This window comes from Daktulosphaira vitifoliae, unplaced genomic scaffold (assembly GCF_025091365.1).
Source record: "Daktulosphaira vitifoliae isolate Bord-2020 unplaced genomic scaffold, ASM2509136v1 Scaffold_1, whole genome shotgun sequence".
Lineage (NCBI taxonomy): Eukaryota > Metazoa > Arthropoda > Insecta > Hemiptera > Phylloxeridae > Daktulosphaira > Daktulosphaira vitifoliae.
This window is the reverse complement of record NW_026099572.1, coordinates 64,028,144-64,047,129: the sequence shown is the minus strand read 5'-3', so window position 1 is coordinate 64,047,129 and position 18,986 is coordinate 64,028,144. Positions and strand designations below refer to the sequence as shown.

The window sequence follows — 18,986 nt, the reverse complement described above, 5'->3', positions numbered from 1 at the left end:
AAATGTAAAAATTAATTAATACCTCGAGATTTATCAAAAAAGTTTTTCAAAGCAATCTTATTGTTTTGATTTTATAATTTCATAGATAAGTTTTCATAAAATAGTTGCTATTTAATGTAGTCTCAATATTCAAAAAAATGTAATTAGTTTACAGTCGTCTTTCACTTTTTTATCGCTCATTTGGCAATGTTACATTACATACAAGAACATATAAATTCAATTATTTTTCAAATGATTAAATAGATTGAACTAGAATGGTATTATGTTATTGGAATTAGTTCATTGGATATTACATTTTGTCATGTGTCACGTTATATCAGACGTTTATTAATTTTACTTGTCGTTTAGTTATAATTGAAAGGTCCTATTGATTGACTAAATTTATGACAAATAAAATAGGTAATTTGGAAATAATGATATTTAAAAAATTCGACATAATTTTAATGGAACTTATATACAACTGAAATCAAATAAATACAATTATAATAGAACCGTTTGAAATTATTTTAGAATACACAAATATATGTTAATAATGTATAAGTTTTTTTGTAAACATTTTTTAAAAAACTTTCAGGAAAATTTTGTTCGACTTGGAATTTGTAAAAAAAAAATGAAAAATTGTGCTGACAATTTTTAATTGTGACGCAATTAACCCAAATAGTAACGGTTTTTTAATTATTTTTTTGTTCAACATTTTATTATTTTTTTTAAATCATAAAAATAAATGAATAAATTTGAGATTACATCTTATAATTAGCGCGCTTCGTTTTTTTTTTTCGTATTACAAACTTATACACTACTTTTATGATAAACAAATAAAAAATACACGGTTTAGACAGCCACTTAATTAACATAATAAAATCTCGGGCACGTTTTTAAACAGTATTTAAAAATGTAGGAGGATCTAAAGTGACCTGGTGGTGTGCATAAGGGAAAAACCAAAAAAATCCTGGCCTAATTCGTCCCGGTGGGACAATTTTACCCGTTGGGAATCTGGACTGCACTTTGGCATGGGGAGCAGTAAAGCGGCCCTTGATATAACTATGTGCTCAGCCAATAGCATTCGCCCTCGCAAATTACACGTGTAGAGACCACCGGACGTTCGTTAAGATAAGTACACGCGTTTTATTGCAGTCATATAATTTAGTGCACTAATCGTTGTGCCATTGTCTGGAGTTCTGTTCGGTGGTCCCCACAGTTTTTATATTACAAGCAAAGAAAACCCACGTGTCCAACGAAGTAGTGCATAACTTAAGCGGATAAAATGTCAATAACTCAGTTCAAATAGACCAATTACTGTTACAGGAACACTTGGTAAATTAGATCTTTCTGAACTGTTTCAGTTCTAATGTGACAGCAATTTCGGAAAACTAACATCGTATTTGTAAATTTAAAGAGCTTTAGTATTTTGGAATTTTGGAATACGCGTTTTCTGAAATATTTAAATATTACAGAAAGTGTGTTAATTGAACCGAAAACGTTTTTTATTTTTCTAAATCCCAATCTCAGCATAGTAGTTATTTCATATAATGAAAAGCTGACACTCTTTGTGTACATGTTGAAGTTTAATTAGCTTTTACAAATAAGTTCAAGGATGAGGGCGGACAACCGCTTAAAAAACAAACAAACGACCTGCTGTCATTTTATTAAGTGCCTTTTTGTTAGACGATTGCTTGGGTCGGTTATTTTGTTGGCGTAGAGTACCGTAGCGAATTGATACCCAAAAAAGGACTTGTTTACGGTATAAGTTGTATTGAATGTCTTTCATGCTATAAAGTAAGTCTAATTTCACACATCGTTATTTTGATATAACCTTAAAACTATGATCAAAAATTAATGTCAGCATTTACTTCTTAACCAATAGAAAAATCATTTGGTTTTCGTAAGCTTTTTATATACTTTTTCGTAAACAAGTTTGGTTAAGTACTCCAAACAGCATTTATTTACTAACCTTTTTTTTTTTAAAAAAAAACATAAGCATTTGGGTGCCCTTTATTTTTTAGGTCTTAAAATTTGAAAAATACCACCTGAGAATTTTTTCTAAAAGTTACATCTACAATATTTGAGCTCTATATGACATGATTAACAAGGCGCTTTTTTAATTCAAAATTTAGAAAAAATGTAAAATTTATAGTTTTGTAAATATTTCCAAGCAGTTTTTATTTTTCAAAAAAGTCATCAGAAACATTTTTTCTAAAAACTAAAATAATTTAATAAAAGAAAGATTTTATAAAAATTGTACATGACTAAAATTTTGATTTTTTTTTTTTTTTTTTGAAAAATAGTAGAAATTTAGGATTTTGCGTTAAGCTAACCCTTTCAATTAAAATTAAGGAAAATGACAAAAAGTCAGACTTTTTTTCAAAAAAAAATTATTTTATATATAATAAAAATAACATTTGATTGGATTAATATAATATTAATTATATTATAATGTAATATAATATAAATACTGTGAATTATGAAACTATGTAACATGAAGTTTTTTTTTATACCTATAGTAATAATGTGTGAAATATTTAAATTTAAAATGTCTAAAATTACCCAAAATAATACAATTTTTACATTTTCTCTAAACTTTGAGTTTAGAGTGAGCCTTGGTTATCATGTCATACAAAACTCAAGTCTTTTAAATATTATTTTGAAACTTATAAGAAAAATTTCCCCGATGCAACTCACAAATTTCGAGAAAAACGATCTTCATATAAATAACGGGTACCCTAAAAAACACATCAAGCCAATTTTTGAAGTAAGATCATCTTGTATATTTAACAACACAAACGGTACCACTATTTTGACATTAAATAATGCGTATCTGTGTACAACGCGTTTAGGATATAAAAAGCTTAACTAGGTATAGTAAAAAAAGTCAGTACTAACATAATGAGAATTTCAAGCTTTACTTGACATTTTTGTCGTACTCGACTTCAGTTTTCTGGTATAATTTCCCTAAGTATTACGTATTTATTCAACCAAATGTTTCTAGTAACTTTAGTATGCCTTTTCCACTCGGTTAAAAAACGTATTACTAGTATATTAGTTGCAGAACACTGCTGATTTATTTTTATTTAATGTATTATTTGACACAGTTTTTATAGTGATTGTGTCGTTCAAGCTATATCAATTACAAAATCATTAGTGATATTAAAAATGCCAAGCAAAACTATGGACGTAATCAAAATTTAATGCTAATGGCTCTTAAAACGTGTCATTAGCGTTAAAAGAAACAAATTATTAAGTGTTGATGTGAATTATAAACTTTATGATTTTACTATACACAACGCTTTTGTAAAAGTTGGTTGATTTGTTTATATAAATGTCAATTGATTTTTATTATTTTGAGCGCACCTAGACAAATAAAGTCAATACAAGTTGCTTGTTGTTATAGATAGAGAATATTATGAAGTAAATACTATAGATCAATTAACAGATACTGAGGTAAATTTTTATCACATGTATGTCGACAGTAAAACAACATCGTAAAAATAAAAATGACAATAAAAAATTACTAGTGATAATAAAATGTAACAATAGTACGTATGTTAATGGTATTGTTTGTTGTAAAAAACTAAAACGTTTACTACAAATCGTTTGAAAATACATAAAAAATGATTTAACAATTAGCAAACATAAAAATGAAATTGAAATCATTTAAAAATTGTTTTTAAATTTCTCTAGAAAATAAAAATTAAATTTTAGAAATCATATTTTATCAAAAATGAATTTCGCGGATTTATTCTAATACAAACTAAGAAACAGACTAAAGCTATTGTTTTTTTTCAATTAAAATATAATTTTACTTAAATTTCTCATAAATATTTCACCCGTCGTAAAGCTAAAAATTACTTTTTCACAGTTAAGTACATACATCGCAATATGTTACTAGCAACTCTAACAAAAAACCTACCCGTTAACTTACCCGGAACTACAAGAGCATAAAATGTTCTTTGTCAGTTTAAGCGTCGCTATTAGTTTGGAAACGAATTCGTCACGTGATCATTAAAAGTTTTATTCTTAACATGCGACTAAATGCTTTTAAAATCTATTCAGAACTATATGCGGCTTAGGGTCTGGTTGGGTAGGCATGTAGTCGGAACCTCTAGTTGTAGAATATATTAGTATTCAAATAAAAAATTATTCACCGACCCTAATTCCGTTCGATATTTGAAGTTTCGGGATAGAAGTAAACGGAATTGCGATCTCCGAAAAACACACAATAGTTTTATTTTTGCTGACGTTTAGAGGTCAGATTGTAAAACCGATCCAATATTCTTTTTCCGCGTGAATCGTATTTACCAAATCAGTGTAACAGTCACAAACTCTACAGACGCTCGCCAAATCGTTTACAATCAGTTTACTTGATCTGTCAGTGTCAGTTTATATTTGATACACTAGATTGAAAAGTTAATAATGTCTATTAATGAACAATAAAAGCCATTCTATAGCGTTTTCCGTTCAGGATTATAATTCGCTTTTGAAAAATCTACGTTATTATTTTTCTGTTTATTTTATAAGGCGAGAGTGTCCCCCCTCGACAATGGAAAATGAACCTGTGGATTACGTTGTGTTGGAAACCGAGTGCAATTAAATAAGATACGACGAATATTTCTCGTGGGCCCATAACGAACGGCGGCATTTCATTTAACGACTATGCTGCTGTAGTAAAGAATTACAAATAATCCGTTTAGTGATCGAATTACGACGAAACCATTCATTGTAGGCAATACCTCCGATGGGATTTAAGTATTTATAATTTGTAATATCTGCTAAATCGTTAATGTGTTTCGATAAAAATAGCTTTTTCGATATGAATAAATCATAAGGAGGATTATGTTGCTTCGAAAGTAAATAATTCTGTTAACTTCGAATTGAAGCTATAACAATTAACGTAAAATGCTTTCCGTGGTCAACGTTGAATTGTACATGAATTATTTATATGTTTTATTAGGTCATTTGAAAGAGTTACGTGCTACATCCTAAGTAAATAGTAAATCAAATGTAACAACTGAATTTTATATTATTCATTATGATTTATCGGTAAACAAACAAGGCATTACTGTTAAGTAAAAAACAGATTTTCCATATCTCAAATATTATTAACAACTTGTGGATTACAGATAACAGATTATGGAAAGCGTAAATAATAATTTGCAACAGTAAATATTTTTCTTCCCTTTAAAAGTCTAATGGAACATTTTAATATTTTCTTTTGAGTTTCAACATGAACTTTATTAATGTTTTTTTCAAAAAACAAACAATTAAAACTGATTTGCACGAAATTCGTTCACCGGTTTGCGACGCATTTCTTTCCTCGACCGAATATTCCAATCGAGTGTTCCAAATTGAGTCGCATAACTGTACGCTTTAATTACAATTGTTGCACTGCTGCTGTTTAGAAATCTATTTGTTACCTCCATACAACGCTTACATACTGAACGCTTGTAGTATCTAGTAGGTCACGAGCTTGCTTCCTTTTTTTTGCTTACTCCCACAAACCAGCACGCAAATGCATTTCGTTGACAGCGTGTGCGGTGTGGAGGTATGATTGTGGTGGCGGTGTCGGACAGGGCTGTTAGTAGTGGGGAAGATGATGATCCTGAGCGGCAGTGCGCAGCGCCCGGTACCAGTTGCCTTCAAAATCAATAGCGGTGGGGGTGAGCGGCCGGCAGAAAACGGTGTGGTGGTAACGGCCGCGGCCGGCGGTCGACGAAAGGCCTACTGAGAACGTCTTTGGCTTTTTCTTCGACATCACCAACTCTTTCTCCGTTGCACATATCTTTGTTTTTGAACTTTTTTTTCATTAATTTTATTCAATGACATTCAAACGAAAATTTACGCGAGTCTTCGACTATAGTAAATAAATGAGAATATTTCTAAAACCAAGTACGTTTATCGATTAATTGGTTTTGGTGAAATCTCAGGCCTAAAACTATTTATTTTTTTCACGAGCAGTTGTATACAAAATTGTCAATTATTTATTATCTAAGTAGTTGTCATATGGCTACCCCACTCCGGCAACTAGTTCAGTTCAAACGGTTTTATACAAACATTATCAATTAATTAAGCGGTTAACTATTTTCGTAAGGGTTACAAAATCCTATTAAATACTTTTTTCCACTCAACTAATATGATAAACTTTATATACAATATAAATATAATTGCTGGTTTATCACTTAATAATGTTCGCTTTATATTTATTGTTAGGCCTTTTTATCATGCACATCTGTTGACGTTATTTACTTATTATATTTATATTTTTTTATAAATTTCACAATATCATAATTCATACATTTCTCCAATGGGAAAGTTATATTAATAAAATTAAGTCAAGTTAGAGTGAATTTCAGAACGATTTTTTTTATAAATAATGCACTGCCTTAATATACATTGTGTAAGGTTACTATTAGAACTTACATTTTATTTTGCCAATTCCATAATAAATAATGACGTTTAACTCTAATAACATTATTTCAAAGAACATCAACTTAGGTTGTAATATGAAACTAAATAAACAAAATATTCCTCAAAAACTTGCCAAGAATTTGTTAATAACAGCGCTTTAAAAACTTCAAAACCTTAGTATAAATAATTCAACATATTTCTGTGTATTTTACAGTATTTATTAGTATTTCAAGAGTTACTTTATATAGCATTTTAATAGCAACTATATCTGATTTATCTTAACGCAATTATTATTGATATATAGATACTTAAAAAATTATATAAATAACGTGTGCTAAATAAGTGATTTTAAAAATTAGAATACTAACTCGTGATAAAATTAAATGTAAATATATCTTTAGAAATAATATTTAAAATAACAAAAAGAAAAATTAAAAATTAGATTTTAGGTATTAGGAAAAATAGAGATCATTTTGAAAATTCATTGCTTAAAAACAATTATATTTATTTAGAATTTAGTTAAATACAGAAAATTTTAAAAATATAGCATAGTATCTTCAATATATTTAGTTTTGTTTGTTCTATTTTGTAAAATGTTATGCTATTTGCTTACAAATGGACGATACTTAGACGAAGAGTAAAAATGTCAAACGTTCTAAGTACCAAAAAATGAAAAAGTATTTTATTATTGGTAAATATTTTATTTATTCAAAAGTTCAATTCTATGCATTTTTAAATTTCGAAAATTCAATTACTTCGCGTATTTTATGTAAAAAATTACTATTTTTTTCATAAGAGTACACTGAAATTTTAATCGTTTATTGAAACATACACTACTAAATATTAATTTTATTTTTGACACATATAACAATTAACATTTTCACTTTTTAATATTACTTAATATATAATATGATACTTAATTATATGTGCCTGGTTATCATAATCAAAAAGTCATTAATATTCTTCTTCTAATAGCAAAATGCTACATACTGTTTTTATATTGGTCTTTAAAGTTAAAAGAAAATCGCGTGTACTGCTATATAACTTGTGACCTTTTTATTGGAAAGTAATCAATTTCAGAATTAATTACTGTTAAACTGAAGACAATAAAAATAATTCTAATTAGAATTTAATAGAATTGAAAGAGATATCGTTTTCAAAGTTTTTAAATCCTAAATAATTATTTTTTCTATGATGTGGTCGTTAGGATAATTTAAGCAGAGAATCAATCGACTAAGAAGCAGTCTTTTATTTAATTACTATTATGTATTAATTTCAATTTCCTATTTATATATTTATATTCAAAACATTTGTTATAAGTTCAACAAAACATTTGTCATTATTGCAGTATCAGATTATATCTCATTATAATTTTAAAAATAAATAAAAATTCTATAGAAAATAAAATTTTCTACAACAAAGTGAAGAAATGAAAGTTAAGCTTTCAGAAATATTTTTAAAGTGCAATACCTCGATTTTATATTGTTATTATATCTGTATTACTTTATTATAATTTTTACACAGTATTTGCTATGGAGTGGTACATGTTTTTTTATAACTCTTTATATAAAGTGAAAATAATTGATAATTAACAATAAAATGCATAATAATGTTTGATAGAATATTTAGTGTCGTTCGCTCAAAAATAAACTGTTTGAATCGAATTTTCATTTTTAAAAGTTAAAACTTATAATGAATACTTCCAAATTTCAACCACTTTTTATTTTCTTTCGCATGTAACACGCGGCAGAACACGTGACCCATATTTTATAGAACTTCGTATTATGAAACTATTTGAGTCGTGTGGAATTAATAACAAGGTGCCTGATGACAGTATTGGCTAATATGATTGATTTGATATTTCATAGTAACACATTCTGTAGTTTTAATTTGCAAATACAGGTAATCTAAAATAAATGAACTTTTATATATTGTATTCTGCTAGGAAATAATTAAAAATTTTAACGTTAAAAAATCATCACATACTAAGTTCTATTCACTTGTACCACTTTTCGTTTAGATGACTGCTAAATAATTGGATGTTTGTTATAACTAGAATATAATATCACTTATAATTATTACCTCGGTATGACATCTATTATTTAAATCCCTGACTAAGGATATAGTTGTAATACTATATTAAAGGTGTATATCAATTTAAACTAAATATTTTAGTTATTTTCTCTTTAACTTGAAAATTTATATCAATTATTCACTATAATACCTAATTTAATATTGATGTTATACTTCTGGGTGTTAAATAAACTTATTACAATTATTATTGTTTATAAAAAATATTTAATTTTTACAATATGTTCATTGTAAAAAATATACTTTAAAAATATATGGAAATGGATGTTTCAGATAAAAAATTTGTAATTTCAATAACTTAAATGGAAAATTTAAATTTTACTAATCTATTTCGTATATAAAAAAAATGTCTCCTACAGCGTTATATCTTTGATGTTACTCAAATGCTGGATTTTTTATTAGATACTACTGAAGATTTTAATAGGGCCTTCAAAAGTTAGTAAATAACACTCATGAGATTTTTTTATAGAATTGTAAATAGTCTGTAGATATTTTCATCGAATATTTTCAAAAACATATCACAAAAAATAAGTGCATTTCTTTTTATTGAAATTACAAGGACAGTTTAGTCAAGTAGAATAAGTGATTGTATCTGATGCGAAATTTCACTGATTTAACACTCGATAACGAGCAGCTTCGTTTGTTAATCTACCAATCAGTATAATAATTAGAGTTCAAAATTTCTCTTTTCCTTGTAAAAAATCCATTATAATCCCAAAGTATATGAAAATTTTAAATATCCGGTATGGGAAAATTCACAAGGCCTAGTCAAACCGTATTAGCTCAAAAAAGACTTGTAATATAATTTGCCTATCATTATTAGGGTTATTTTAGCTTCGATGCGAAGCTGAGAAGGTATTGGTTTTACTAAGATGTGTTTTTTTTTTTTTTTTTTTTTTTTTTNAATTGAACATATTAATATGATTTTTTTTTATATAGATTTATGATATCATAACCTTTCATTTGGTATATTTTTTTTTATATGTGACTCTTTACTTGCTCACTGGGAATGATTTAAAATGACAACTTTTTTACAAAAAATTAATTTTTTCAACTTGATTTTTGAAAATGTTCCGGAAGATCTGACACTTTTATATATATCTTAAATTAAAGCTAATGTAATGTACTTTATTATGAAAAAAAAAAATTTCGGACTTTATTTTATCTTCACGATGAAAATGGCTACCGAATGCTATTATTGTGTGAAAATTCTCGATTTTATTTTTTAAATTTTTAACTTTATAATGCTATGACATATTGAAAAGTGTATGGATCATTACAATTTTTTTATGAGAAGTAGTATTTATATAGATCTTTCATTCGACATACATTTTTTTTAAATCGGACCATTTTCCTTAATACAGGGGGGATTCAAAACATAAAAATGCATATAGAAAGTAGAACTTTTTCAACTTAACTTTTGAAAGTGTTCCGGAAGGTCTGACACTTTTATATATATCTTAAATTAAAGCTAATGTAATATATTTTATAATGGTAAAATAAAATTTCGGACTTTTTATCTTCATGGTGAAAACAGACATTAAACTTAATAAAAAAAATACGATTTTTGTAAAAAAATTCTTTTTTATATTTTTAACTTTATAATGCTATAACTTCTCGAAAGATGTATGGATCAATATAATTCTTTTTTTTGTAGATGCATGATGTCTTTACCTATCATTTGGTATATTTTTTTTATAAATCTGACTTTTTACCTGCCTACAGGGGGGGATTCAAAATGACAACTTTTTCACAAAAAATTGACTTTTTCAACTTAAATTTTGAAAGTGTTCCGGAAAGTCTGACACTTTTATATATATATTAAATTAAAGCTAATGTAATCTACTTTATTATGTAAAAAAAAAATTTCGGACTTTATTTTGTCTTCACGGTGAAAATGGCTACCAAATGCTATTATTGTGTGAAAATTCTCAATTTTATTTTTTACATTTTTAACTTTATAATGCTATAACTTATTGAAAAGTGTATTGATCAATATAATTTTTTTATGAGAAATACTATTTTTTAATATTCCTTTTTTCATTCAACATACTTTATCTAAATCAGGATATTAATAAGGAACTAGCAGTTTATGAAGCTTTTGGAATAATCCACCAATTTTTTAAAATTAAACACTATCTAAAGATTTGCATCGAAGCGTTTTTTTTTGATAGTGATTTTAATCACTGTCAGATATCATTATACTTGATCCAACTATGCCACGTCACCACTGTGCCGCGACCCCCCTGTGCTGGGTTTTTTTTGTATTAAAACGCCATAAAAAAAAAAACTCATATTGGTTTAGTTATTGAATTTTATCTTACTTGTTTTCTTTTCATAGGACTGTTTGTAATTTGTCTATAGAGAAATTCTTGGTTATTTTCACGATATTACTTTAATTTCAGTAATCCCTTAAAATGTATTTATGGCGACTTTTTGATGTAAAAATTTCCTCATAGTCTTTGTACAACACTTAACGAAAGAAAATAAATAAAGTTTTAGCAATAATGGCTTATACATGTTACGTCTTTCCCCTAAATGCATTGGTGACCCTTGTACGTACAGGAATAAGGTGAATCGTGACCCTGCCTTTTCAGTGTAACAGTGGTTTCCAAAAGTATTCTGACAATACCAAATTAAGTGAAAATTTAGATCTCTACTTGTTTATTACTGATGTATAATTATATAAATTTAAATACACTTTTTTTTTTTTGAAAACATTTTCTTATGAATCAAACATTCTTTTCATTTACATCTAATTTTACAAGGGACGTAAAAGTGATTTTATAAACAATTTAATGAATTGATATCTTAATTTTTATCATTGCTACATTTCTCTTGTGCGGGTTTCTTGATAATACAATGTAAAATAATAATTTAATTTAAACTACTGTAAACTTACTTCAAGTGTTCGCATTATGTTAAATACACTATGCGTAACTCGCACTATATGTGTGCCATAATACTATACTTCAATTTTTTAACAGAAGAAAATATTATTTAACATGTGTATAAACTAAAAATATATGGCATAAATTTAACAATTTTAGAAAAAAAATAAATACAATTGCGGTATCTAAATTCACAAGTCAGATGTTTAAAATTAAGATCTATCATGTTTTTAGAAAATTTAATTTTATATTCATCTAAAATATTTTTTTTTTATTAAAATTAACTTTTTTAATACTGAAAATCTTTTATCTTCAGCGAGTAAACTGTGGTGTACTAGCTGGTAGTTAATATATTAAATTATGTAAATGATAGTCTTGATTAATGTGCTACAAAATTATATATTTTTCAATATATTTCATTAAAGAAAAAAATCTTGAAGTAATTTTTTGCCGTGTTTTGTGTAAAATATTTATTACTTAATAATAATTCTTTAAGCATTTTTTTCTTATTTTAAAACGGTATTTGAGTATGAAAAATCTTAATTATGTTTATTTTTTAAATAACTCATTTTTTATATTATTTATGGTTACTCTTGATTGATGTTAAAATTATTTAACATAGAATTATCGTAGTAAATAATTCTATATTATTTAATAAAATTGAATAATCCCTCGATATTAATTTTTTTAATAAAGTTGTACGAAAACAAAAAAAATAAACTTCATTCATTGATATTTATTTACATAAGATTTTTCGTATTATACAACTTAAAAAACGCGCCTAGTTCATCAATTTTAGGAGTAAATAGAATCATTTTTTCGAACTTGTATGATTTTAAGTACGATCGAGAATCACTTGGAATTGGTCCAAACAGCAGCTTAAAACGTTCAATACTGTGCGATTGTTAGCTCTTTGTGATTGTACACTACAAAAGTCAGATCTAGGCGCACTTCAGTCTTAAAATATTACCGTTTTCCGGTTCTTGATACACACAATTAAACTGTTGGGGGTCCCCGAGGACACTGCCACCACCAAACTTGGAGAAGTTACCACAAAACCGATTTACGATTCACGGTATTTCGAGTGTAGTCTCTATTAATCATTCAGGGAGAGAATTATCATCCCTCGTGGATTAACACACACACGCACACGTTCGTGCTAGACGTTTTAGGAATGTGTTTGTTTAGAGTTACAGTTATTACTTAAAAAGTTTAATCGTTTGTTTGTATATGTCGGTTTTGGTTAAACAAACGACAATTTGCTGTCGAATCAAGTACATATTTCTGCAAAGATTACATTCAACATTGAAACCGAATAAAACATGCACTTGAAAAATGAAAATAAACACACATTGACTAATTTCAAAATATTATTCTTCGAGCATATTTTATTTGATGTTTTCTTTGAATCGAAAATAGTCTCTCTTTTTATTGAACCTAAAGTAAACTTTGCCAATACTCTTCGCTAAGCAACCAAACTTTTGACTTTTCTCCCTCTTGTATTTATTTTTTCGTACTAACACTACAACACCCCGAGGGTAATGAAAAAACGTGACATTTTAGATGCTTTTGTAAGATAAATGATTTGTTTTACCTTGTGATAACTAATGTATAAACTTTTATAGGACATATGCAAACTTATAATTGTAATTACGTATTAACACCGGGCAATTAAAAAATATGGATATTTCAAAATGAAATACGATAGTTAAAAGTGATTTCTGTGAGTTATTGAAAATATAAAACACTTCACTATTAAAATGAAACGGAAATGTAATTTGTATGCTCTCCAGAGGAGAGCTTCGAGTTGGTAAAAGACGAATTATTACATTTGAGCTTATTCTCAAAGGGCTAGACAGAACGTTCATTGTCGTTCAAGTGGAACATACCGAAGTTTTTAGAATAACGAATTGGTTTTGATTTAAAGATATTTGCATTCTTGTTTGATAATTTACCACAGCTACGCTGTGCTGTTCGAAATCCTTAGAGACCAATCGCGAACATTAAATATCTCAATCAACAAATCTGAACTGGAAAAACATACTAGATTTGAGTTGGTTAATTTATATTAATGATAAAATAATACAATGAGCTTGAGTGAAACTATAATAGAAATTAAAAGACCAACAGCCGGGTTTTAATAATGGCCTGAAGCGTTTCGCATGTTCAGTGTAAACTAACTACTTATAATTGACTTCAATTATACTCAATTGTTTCATTGACTAGATATTTTTCTTAATCGTTAACATTATGTTTTTTAACAGAAGCAGACTATGTGAAAAATGATTTGAAATTATGTATACGGTAAATTTCAAACATCTGCTGGATGACGTTCATGTCCTATTTGCAGTTAAGATTATTTTTGATTAACTGTAATACATTATGACAAAATTACTTTCGTATAACTGATAACATTTATCAACTGTGCGCATGGTTGAAATTGTAATTTTATTGAATACAATTAATCTAAACTCTATTAGTTAAACTTTACTTGAAATTTAGTAATACTCGTATACATTTAAACATAATGTCTTATCTTAATGATAAGAAGTGTGAATGATGTGATGATGTTTCAGGTGGGGGTAAAGTTGGAATATATATTTTCTACGTGCTCACTCACCGGCCACTGTGGAGACTGATGTCGTGTCTTGTCTACGATGAAAACTATATTATCTTTCTTCAGCTATATCTAACGATTTGAAGATTAATTTAGTTTTGGGTCTCGGGACACCTGCGAAACCGTCATTCGACAAAAATGTTTAATTCTACCTTCAAAACTGGATATGCGAGGCAAACTCGATGTACGACAATGTATTTGTTTCGTGTATTTTATTTAGGAGGAAAATAATAAGATCAACGATAATACTCCCGACGATGGCCGTTAAAACGTATTGCAATGCCAAGTGCACAAGTTGTGCGTGAACCCGAACGCCAAACGTTCAGACTTGCGACTAGTAAACTGCAAAGCAGCGTGATCGGCCACAGAACCAAAACACTGCCGGGGGGCCAACCCGGCTTGTGCGCACTCCCTTAAATATTCAACTGGCACCTACCGCTATCTATCCATTACCCTATGCATTGAGAACATTTTTTGTAAATATTTCAGTTGTGAAAAAAATTAGCTAAGAAAAAAAATCGAATTCATTCTACGTTTTGAAATTATCATAACTAAGTCACAAACTTATTATAAAAAAATATTTAGTTGGATCTTTTATTATTTTGAAGTTAAACTCTTTAAATTTTATTTTATATATATCCATTTGTATATGACATAAAACGAAACATTTTTCATCAACAGTAGTAATTGTTTATATTATGTATTTTTTCCTATGCATACCAAACATAAAACATTTCTTTGCAAATATTTGTTAAAACTTATTATTTATAACCCAAATAAATATGTCAATAAAAAAAAAATGTATTATTTGTTCTACAAATATCCATCAAAGTAAAATATTTAAAAATATTATTTAAGTTTTTTTTTAATATATCGTTATTTTAAGTAGACTAACGCAATATCTGGCCGGATGTCGGTTGTTATATCGAAGTTATCTTATAATCTCTTTGATGCTTAGGACATCTGTCTACGTTCACTCTTTTTTAACCTACATTTACCCCACACCCTTCAAAATGATTCAATGCAATCAATTTACTTTGTAAAGTATTATTTTATGTTTTGATAAAATATTTATTAATACAATCAACTAAAGGAATAATAAATTTCACATAAAACTGTTATATCAATCTTTTGTATTATGTGTACAATACAATAATATGGAGATTAAAACAGTTAAATTCTTCAAGATTGCAATGAAAACCATATTTTTTAGAAATTAGAACAAATTTTGTGGATTTATTGCATAATTTGTACATTAAATTTATCAATTGTTTTGAATGTATCGTCCATTAATTCTAGTCTAATGACTATATGACTATATTAATCAGCTATATGTAATATATTGTAAAATAAACAATATAGTTAATTAAATATATTTTATGAATTAGTTATTCAGTTAATCAGTTATTCTACTCAATTTGAATCAGACATGATGATAAACTAGACCTACTCAAATCGACAATTTCCTATAAAACTGTATTATGCACTAAAATCAGCACTAATTATGAATAATTTAATAATTAAAAATATTACACTATGATAATAATATTTATAGAAATAAATTTTGTGGAGCAACGTATTTATAATAAATTGAGATTAGTTCACGAAAGTGCTTTAAATTGTTATTAAATAAATGTAATTATTTTATAAAAAATAGACTCTAGATTGATAACAATTACTCAGGTTTAGATTTGAGTATTTGTCATTTTCAAAAATACACATGGAAGTTACTCAAAATACAAGTAATAATAAACATTTTAATGATATTAGTCACTTCAATTTAATAATAAAATGTTGAGCTGCACTATTTACACATCAAGTATTGTTGGATAAATTTTCATTTAGTAAATTATATTGTTTTAAAGACATTAATAATATATTTTCAATAAAAAAAACATAACGAAAATTATTTAAAGTGACTTCAAAATACATTAAATGATTGGTTTTCTATAGTTTTTAATCATCTACTTCATTTAAAAAGCACAATATTTTGTTTTTTTCAAAAAGTTTTTGAATATGTTCAAAGAAACATTATATTTGCACACGTACATATATATATATATATATATTCTTTATTTTATTTTGTAAAAGAAAAGTTTGCATTGTATTATAGGACGTCATTGTTAATTTTATACAAATATTTACCGTTATCGAGGCCGGCTGCTCTTTGCATAATGAGAATAAAAAGAACTTTCATCATCCACCATAAAAAAATTACCCTCAGTTTTTTTAACTCATTAAATATTTAAAAGACAGACCAATGATCATCATTTACAAAAAAATAAAGAGTTCTATATTATATGCTTTCATTACATTTGCTCAAAATTTTCCCTGGGGATTAATATCGCAACTTATTAGGCTATTTGTAATCCAACTATATTATTATTCTGACCAATCGCGTAAAATAGACATTGTTTTTAACTTATTATCTTGGAAATATGTTTGGTTATTACTAAAATGGTATTTTGAATAAAAATTCAATCAGGCTTAATTTATACGTTACATTTGGTGAAATTTTATTTTTTCATAAAGATTATATGTACATTTAAATTTCAATATCTGTGTACAGCTATAATCAAACAAATATAAAATTTACATTTTATTTTTTTATATTGAATTATTTAAAAGAGAGTCAACCCTAATTTGGACTAGTGCCCAAATTGGACCATCTCCATATCGCGGCCATTAAACATCAATATCAGACAAAATCAAGTCACATTTGTATAAATAAGAGTTGTCTGGCCCATAAAATAACTCCTTAACTATTACTTGGTTAAAAAATGATCTAAAAAAGAAAATGATATTAATTAAAAAAAATGTTTTCTTCGATGAAAGTTACTTGGGCTAAAATAGACTGATTATAGAAGTTTTTTATATTAACGTTATATTTAATCAATCAATCAATCAAATATATATAAATATATGTATAAAAGTACCTTTCTATCTACATCCAAAGCTCTAAAACAAATAATTTAAAACCACAAATAAATACTCGATATATAAAAATCAATACACATTATTACTCTATATATAGAGCAGTGCTGTGAATTGTTTTTAAAACATTCACAATATATTATTTGAAAAAATTGTAAAAATAAATGTCAGAAGTACATGCTTGACTCGTGTGTTTTTCTACATAATTTTGAACATTTTGTAATGGATTATCAAATTCATCAATGATTCATCAATGGAAGAACTAACAAAAATGTAAATCATATATGTATGTTTATTTTTTCAAATGCATACTATTCTTCATCAATAATATTTTTGATTCAAAATATTTGATAAAAATATAATATGTTTTTCTTAAAACAAAATATAGTATTACGTTATAGTACTTTTTTTATAGTATTGATTTTAGATGATCTGGAATGAGCAAGTAGATTTGAACAAAATTCAAATAATGATAACCATATGTCCATCTATATTTGCAGCTGAAAAGATATTAATTTTATTATGATGTGTTTTTTTTATGACTGTCACCATTTTTTTCACCTCTTACTATTCTTTTGACAATTCGTCAAAAGATCACAAATCGTATCTAGTTGAATACATTGCTCTAAAAAATATAAATTTCTCTTGTTTTCTTGTAAACTGGTAAATACCCCATAAATTACGATTTTTATAATTGATAAATTTCGAAATTTTTTAATTTTTTGAAAAATTAACGAATCAAAATAATTTGTTTGTATATAAATCCCTTAGATATTTCCTTTTCACTTGATATAAATTTTTTGAACATTTGACGCTTTACCTACCCACAGCGAGGGTATTAAAAATAGCAATTTTTGTACGAAAAGTTATCTTTTTAAGATGCTTCGCGAAATATTTAGTTATAAACTCATTTAGGGAGAATTTTTGAAAATTTCAATATGTATATTAAAAGAATGGGGTTATGATAAATTGAGGTACTGAGTGTTTCTTTAATTGTCCATTCTTATTTTATATATGTCTCTTAAAACAATAATTATGTCAAGAAAATTACTTTTGATATTTTTCAAGATCATCTATTTCTTGATTTATCAGTCATTAATTACTTTTATAGTTTATAGTTATAAGGGAGACAACATTTTTATTTTTATTGTCTACATACATATTTAACAAGATTATCAAATAAAATATGATCTTATTAAGAAAATTATTGAAAATGGTTGATAACAAATGTTGACTTATTTTATCGAAATTTATAACTACTTTAAAATATAGAAGTGAAGTGTAGGTTATGTTATTTTTATAATTACGTATTAATATGTCGCACTTTTTCTCCACTCTACATTAAAAAATGTTAATAACTCCTAAGTACTATTTCAAAAATTGTTTCCGACTTATCATTTTCTTAATTATATAAATTTTTATTTTATTAGCTAGTTAAGTATGTATGTTGCTATTTAAAAAATTAAGTTGACACCCTTTAAGGTATACTGAATGAATTTGAAAAAACTTAGTAATTAGTAAAAAAGTAGTTAGGATTAAGGAGAGGAAAAAGAAGAAAGACATATAAATCATAGTACTTGTAATCATAAAATAATTTAGAAAATAGGAATAAATGTTGTTTTTGGAATAATTCAATAATTTATTCTAAAATTTAAAAACTATCTACAGATTTTCATTGAAACGTTTTTTACTACAGTGATTTTAATCTTTGATAAATATTTAACAAATAATTGTTCTGAATGTGATACGACCCCAATGTGCAGGTTTTTTTAATACTACAACTGTAGTTATTTGTATTTAAATACAAGAGCTAATTTTATTTTCGGAAATTACAGTTAATCATTGTGATGGCGCATTTCTTGTATACAACCGTAACGTATTCGATTATCATAGACCCTTAAAAATTATTGCATAATTTCTACAAACTGCTTTTTAAAAATAGTTACAGTAATAAAAGATAATTTTCAATTTGTAATAATCCTATATATTGAAGCTTTTTTAAAAATAAATTAAAATTTATTAAAAAACAACGAGTATAGAAGTATTTACGG

At 26.5% G+C, this 18,986-nt stretch overlaps 2 protein-coding genes across 2 annotated transcripts in view; one reads left to right on the top strand and one right to left on the bottom strand.

The window, feature by feature from the left end:
* Nucleotides 1-14,346, bottom strand: part of LOC126896589 (teneurin-m) — a 155,457-nt gene extending 141,111 nt beyond the window's left edge. Inside the window, exon 1 of the mRNA XM_050669513.1 lies at nucleotides 14,005-14,346. The gene's annotated coding sequence lies outside the window, so the exon portion shown is untranslated. The remainder of the gene's footprint in view (nucleotides 1-14,004) is intronic.
* LOC126896621 (peptidyl-prolyl cis-trans isomerase-like 3) overlaps nucleotides 1-18,986 on the top strand; it is a 210,369-nt gene that overhangs the window by 27,863 nt on the left and 163,520 nt on the right. The gene's annotated exons all lie outside the window — the stretch shown is intronic.